Raw genomic sequence first — 6,516 nt, 5'->3', positions numbered from 1 at the left:
ACAAAACAAACCGGAAAATGCACAAACCGTCTCGTGTTTGGTTCCCATATTCGAAATAATTTTAACGGACAAAAAATAAAACTCTGGTTAGAGGGAAAAATCTCGTTTCAAATTTTAAATCCAAACGATTTAACGGAACAAACGAGGGCCTTTTTGTAATTATGTATTAATCAGCCTAATTACTACAAATACAAATCTTTTCTTTACCTTTTCTACGGAATTATTCATCACTTTTATGATTTCTCAAATCACCGACTCAAACAAGCACTGAAGCAAAAGGACCTCTGCGATTTCAGAAATAGAATCAATCGAGCGATGAAGATCGATCAGAGAGTGATGAGAATCTAATCACTGATTGAGATTACAATGATTAATTAGGTAACTATGAATCCTGTTCGTATCGATTTCAATTTTTTTTAATTCATCGCACACTTGGAATAAATATTTTCTGGATTGTTCCAGAACAGAGAGGCGTGTAATTGAATCTGAGATCCGATCGCTTCAAATCTTACAAATTCGTCTGATTACGCACAAATCTTTTAGGTATAAACCCTCTTCTGATTTTTGTTTTTTCTGGGTTTGTGTTGTGGAACTTTGGGTTTTTGTTTTGATTTCGTTGCGGGTAAAAAGATTATGAAGTATTTCAAAGAACTCGTTGCTATGAACTTAGGGTTTTTGTTTTGATTTCGTTGCGGGTAAAAATTTTATGAAGTATTTCGAAGGACTCGTTGCTATGAACTTAGGGTTTTTGTTTATTTATTATTAATTGTTTCTGGTTAATTAATAATAGATTGATGAGAACGTGGCGAGAGAGATTATTAAATCATATAGATCACTTCGTCATCCTAATATAATCTGGTTTAAGTAGGTAAGTTTGTGCAATGTTTATCTATATGGCTTCATGGCAATGTTTTTTTGAATCTAGCCGGAAGGTTGTGTTTTAAAAGTGTCTATTGTTTTCAGGTGGTTTTGACACCAACGCATATCGCCATTGCTATGGAAGATGCTGCTGGCGGTGAGTTATTTGAGCGTCTATGTAGCGATGGAAGATTCAGTGAGGATGATAAGGTGAGTGCTTCTCCTGGTTATTTTAAAGTAATGATGGTGTATACGATAAGTTGATATATAAATGTACTAAGAGTCTAGGATGATCAATTTTTAGAGTTGTACGTGGTCTGAGATTAGTTGAGAAGAGGAAAGAGGAATATGTGTTTGTAAATCGTTTGGAGCAGCTTTCTCGGGTTATGATAGCTTTTTTTGTGTGCACATCTTTGTTTTTTCAGGCAAGATACTTTTTCCAGCAGCTTATATTAGGATTCAGCTATTGCCACGTTATGGTAAGGAATGAAAATGGATGGCTTACACAGATTTACAAAATATTCTGTGGTTTCTCTGTGCGTTCTGTACTCACGTTATTTCCTTTATTGTCTTATCAAATATGCCACAGAGATCTCAAGCTTCAAAATACACTCTTGGATGGAAGATCTGTGATTTTGGTTATTCCAAGGTCTGGCATCTATCCCATAGCACGCAATTGATTTCTTAATTTCTATTTTGTTTCTCGTTCCTTCCATTTGCGAGGGACCTTGTCACTCTCATTTGAGCTGTTTTTCTTCTTTTGTAGTTCTCACTGTTGCACTCTAGGCCCAAATCAATTGTTGGAACTCCTGCATATATTGCACTTGAGTTTCTTTCTCGTAGAGAGTATGATGGCAAGGTAATCTTATTGGTTTGCTAGTAGTGGTATATCTAAGTGTGCTAAGCACCTTGGTAGAGACAAACATCCTCTGTAGTAATATAGCTCTTTCAACTTTTTCTCATGCATAATATTTGATACATTAAGAAATCTTATATAAGTCCCAACTTGGCAGAAATCTGTTGTGGCTTTGGTAGATTTGGGTAGTCATTTACTAAGGGATTTGGAAAGATCTATCTTTTATTATTATCTTGCATTTTCTGTCTCTTGTGTGTATTTGGTCAATGATAATTGTGAGCATTCTAACCCTGAGCCATTCATATAAAAGAACAGGACAGCTTTTTGGAAATGGATTGTATTCCGTATGTTATATCTTGATAGAAGGAAAGACTATGAAATTGTTATGATCTTATTTGTTTGGATTTTGAAGCATCTTCATGGACATCATCAATGGTTTGTACTATAGTTGTTAGGTTTTTAAAAAAAAACTGGTTACATTTGTGTTTGATTTGATGACTTGTTTCTTTGAATCTGTGAAAATCTTGACAATTTTAAGAGCTGTTTGTGATGATTTGTGTATGTTTGTCTTCCTTATCATCATCATGTGTGCCTAATCAAACCCAATGCAATTGTATATGTTGCTCAGTTTCGTAGTTACTTTTTGCTAATTCTTTATAACTCGTACAGTTGTTTAGTGGCTCAGTTACGATCTCTTCTTGTATACTTGCAGAGTTGCAGTGTGTGGCTGAGTGTGTGGTAGAAGTGAAAAAGAGATGATACCTTTAGTGTTCTCTACTTGATGTTTGTGTTATTTTCATTTCAATAGTCAGCAAACCTTGTCTAACTATATTATTGGTTTCCCATAAATTTTACTTTGCTCAAACACATCACAAATGTTTTGTTTTCAGACTAAGGAGCTGCAAAGATTTGGAGGTGACTTGGTATAATCAAGAAAAAGTGAAGCTTTGATGAAGCAAGTGAGGTTACGGTATCACCCTCTATCTCATAAAAAACACAGCCAAAAATCTTCTTACAATCAAAACAAGAAAAACACTAACGCACTAAAACGTAAAACACAACCAAAACTAAAACTTCATAAAACACACGCAAAGAAAATACAAAAATGCAGAAACGAATTCCACAACTTCACCATCACACAAACTCCACGTTCACATAAATTCCACCATAACACAAACTCCACGTTCACATAAACTCCACCATCACACAATCTCGACGTTCACATAACTCCACGTTCACATAACTCCACGTTCACATTAACTCCACGTTCATACAACTTCGCGTTCACATAAACCCCACTACTTCACGTTCACAAGTTCACATAGAGTTTGCTACTTTGATTGTATTTGTGATTGTATTTGGCTCAGTACACTCCAGCCTCTTGGAATTAAGTAAGTCAACTCAGTTTTGAAGAAAACTGGTTCAGAATCATCATCATGTACAGGCGATCCAAATATTCTCTTCTATGCCTACATTTATTTTGCAGATTTCAAATATCTCAAGAGGAACGAGAGCAGAAAAAAATGAACAATGGCTGGTGAACGTGTACTGAGGTATGCATCTCTACCATTTTCTTAAGCTTGTTACTTTCCTCTCTGTTTCAAGTGTGGATGAACAAAACGTTTGTATTTTATTTGATCTATGTTTTCTGTTTGTGTGACTTACTAATAGATGTCATTGATTTCAAGAGAAATAGATAGCGTGAATTAGTGAAGATGAAGCTTTGCTAGTACTAGTAGCTTCCAACAAAGCCTTACATGTCAATATTATGTAAAACGTCGACACTCGACAGGGAGGATTCTGTAAATTTGTTATCTTGGGTTTCATGATCTTTTAAGTATATATATTTATAGCTTGTATTACCTTATTTCTACTTTAAACCAGCTTTTCAATAAGAAAAGAGGATCGATTTCAGATACTTATGAATGATCAGGTAATAATGCTAAACCTTTTCCCATGACTTTATACTCTTTTCAAGTAGAACCAATGTGAGTTTATGTAAACTACTTCAATGTATATTCAGGGGTTTCAGATATAATCGTCCATTTATTCAGGGGATAGCACTCACTGGGTTTCAAACTTACGCCTCAAGATTAGAGAATGTTAGTGTTTTCTTGTCTGTTTTCTCAAATAAAATAGTGTTGGTTTCATCTGTTTGATATAGATTTTGTTCTCTTATTCATTATTGATGTGTAACTTTCAGGAATATAACTTCGTGTGAGCCTGGTGATGTATCTATTAAGGAGTTGGTAAAGCCTAACGAGGCTTGTATAAGGTAAGCATTTTCAAGGAGTTAGAAATTTCTTAGAATATTGGCAAAAGATAATAAAGACTGTGTTTTCTAGAATTTAGTGTCGTATAACATTCTTTTGATTGAACCTCCAGTTTAGGACTAACAACGCTTAATGATGTCAATGACATATTAGAAGTCTTGTGAATATTAGATGTCAATGATCAGTTCTCGTTGAGGTAATTTGATTTTACGGTACCATATTACAAAAAACGTCAATCAAGTGATCTGTAAAGGAGGGTTTAGTATAACGTCGGAACCCTTGAAGATAAACCAAAATCAGATAAATTTTGACATTTTTTTTTATGATTGCTAAAGTGTTAAATGTTTTACAGATAGAGCTTCGTATGACAGTGCATCACCAAAACTTAGATTCGATTATCAGATATTGCGTTATCGTGGCCATAGCAACTTACAACACTCAAAGATGCTAGTGACAGATTACAAGGCTTGTGGATATGGGAAAGCCAAGCATATTTTCTTTATGGCCATGTTAAGGTAAATTGATTTCACGGAACCATGTTTCTTTAGTATTTTTCTTTTCTGCTCTCTGCGTATATAATCGTCATAAGTTTCATGGTTTCATGTGAAATTTATCTGTGGTTTGAAAATTTGACCAGGTTAAAGCTCGAGTGTTTACTAACTCTTACATAATGCTTTGATTCTATCTCTATTTTAGGACTAACAACATTAAAAGATATCACTGAAAAATTAAAAGTTTCGTCGATATGGGAGTGCAAGCATTTCCTTGCTAAGGTAAAATTTGATTTCACGGATTTTTCTTGCTATAAGTTTCATGGATTTCAATGGATTTATCTGTCGTTTTAATCTTTTGCATTACTTTGGCCAGGTTAAAATGTAAGCAACCTCCTCCTATGTGAGTATGATATGTTTTATTTCTTGGCTAATAATTTAATTCTATTAACTATATATTGTGAATATATATTTTTGAAAACACATATTTGTTCAAAGTAATAACAATTTCCTATGTTCTTGTAGGAGCAGCATTAGATTTGGAGATCATATAGGGTAGTCGAGAAGAAGTGACTTTTGGATGACGTAACTGAGTTACGGTAAACTTAACACAAAAAAAAACACAAAACACAACCAAAACTACAAAAACATTAAACAAAAAGAAATACACACAAAAAGGAAATACACAAATTAAATTAAAAAGATGCATTTATAAACTCAATTAAGTCACGATCACATAAACTCCACTATTTCACGATCACATAAACTTCGCTACTTAACGATCACATAAACTCCCCTATTTCACAATCTAATAAACTCCACAAATTCATGTTCACATAAATTCCACAACTTCACAATCACACAAAAAACTTAACACAAAAAACACAAAACACAACCAAAACTACAAAAACATTAAACAAAAAGCAATACACACAAAAAAGAAATACACTAATACACTAATACAATTAAAAAAGATACATTTATAAACTCAATTATGTCACGATCACATAAACTCCACTACTTCACTATCACATAAACTTCACTACTTAACGATCACATAAACTCCACACTTTCACGTTCACATAAATTCCGCAACTTCACGTTCACACAAACTCCATAGTTTCACGATCACGAAAATTCCACAATTTCACGATCACAAAAACTCCACAAATTCACGATTTTCCACAACTTCACGATCACATAAAATCCACAATTTCACCATCGCATAAACTCCACAACATCATGATCACACAAACTCCACAATTTTACGGTCCTCCACAATTTCACGATCACATAAACTTCACAATTTTACGATCACACAAACTCCACAATTTCAAAATCACATAAAATCCACAATTTCACGATCACATAAGTTCCCTCACATAAACTCCACAATTTCACGATCACATAAACTCCATAATTTCACGATCACACAAACTACACAATTTCACGATTCTCCACAACTTCACGTAAACTTCACAACTTCATGATCACACAAACTTCACGATCCTCCACAATTTCACGATCACATAAACTCCACAATTTCACGATCACATAAACTCCACTATTTCAGTTCACAAAACCTCAACAACGTCATGGTCCCATAAAATCCACAATTTCACCTTCACATAAATTACATAGCGCCACGATCACGTAGAGTTTGCTTCCCCTTGCAACAGTTTCAATTTAGATTATTATTATTATTTTTTTATTTTTTATTTTTTATGAGCATAGGTGACTTGTATAATTGTGTGACTCTATTCTTGTTTAGATATCTACATTCTTGTAATATTATATTGTTATCAATTATTACAGTGGTTATATATTTTCTTTAGTTTCTAAAGTATATTTCTGTCATTTTGAATAATTCTTATTTTATTTTCATCTTAATAATATGGTAGTACCATTGGAATTCAAATTCCAAAAGATATGGATCACATGTTAAAGAATCAGGGTAATTTAGTAAATATGAAAAGAATTTAGTATAGCAAGAGTATAAATAAAGTTACATTAATGTTCACATTTAGCAAGGAAATTT

At 33.4% G+C, this 6,516-nt stretch overlaps 1 long non-coding RNA gene across 11 annotated transcripts; it reads left to right on the top strand.

Annotated features, from left to right (window-relative positions):
• Positions 1 to 236: 236 nt before the first annotated feature.
• LOC111831948 lies at positions 237 to 5,301 on the top strand. Of its 11 annotated transcripts, XR_002835029.1 has the most exons (17): positions 237 to 378; positions 463 to 543; positions 791 to 868; positions 964 to 1,068; positions 1,284 to 1,337; positions 1,448 to 1,507; positions 1,625 to 1,717; positions 2,427 to 2,497; positions 2,605 to 3,105; positions 3,201 to 3,267; positions 3,386 to 3,647; positions 3,738 to 3,816; positions 3,918 to 3,989; positions 4,340 to 4,502; positions 4,684 to 4,760; positions 4,855 to 4,881; positions 5,004 to 5,301. It is a non-coding gene; the product is annotated as an uncharacterized LOC111831948 (long non-coding RNA). The 11 variants fall into 11 exon arrangements; XR_002835024.1 differs by having other exon boundaries at positions 3,201 to 3,647; XR_002835025.1 differs by having other exon boundaries at positions 2,605 to 3,267.
• The last annotated feature ends 1,215 nt before the right edge of the window (positions 5,302 to 6,516 follow it).

The sequence above is a fragment of the Capsella rubella genome, unplaced genomic scaffold (genome assembly GCF_000375325.1).
Source record: "Capsella rubella cultivar Monte Gargano unplaced genomic scaffold, Caprub1_0 scaffold_2, whole genome shotgun sequence".
Lineage (NCBI taxonomy): Eukaryota > Viridiplantae > Streptophyta > Magnoliopsida > Brassicales > Brassicaceae > Capsella > Capsella rubella.
This window is presented reverse-complemented; position numbering and strand designations above follow the sequence as displayed.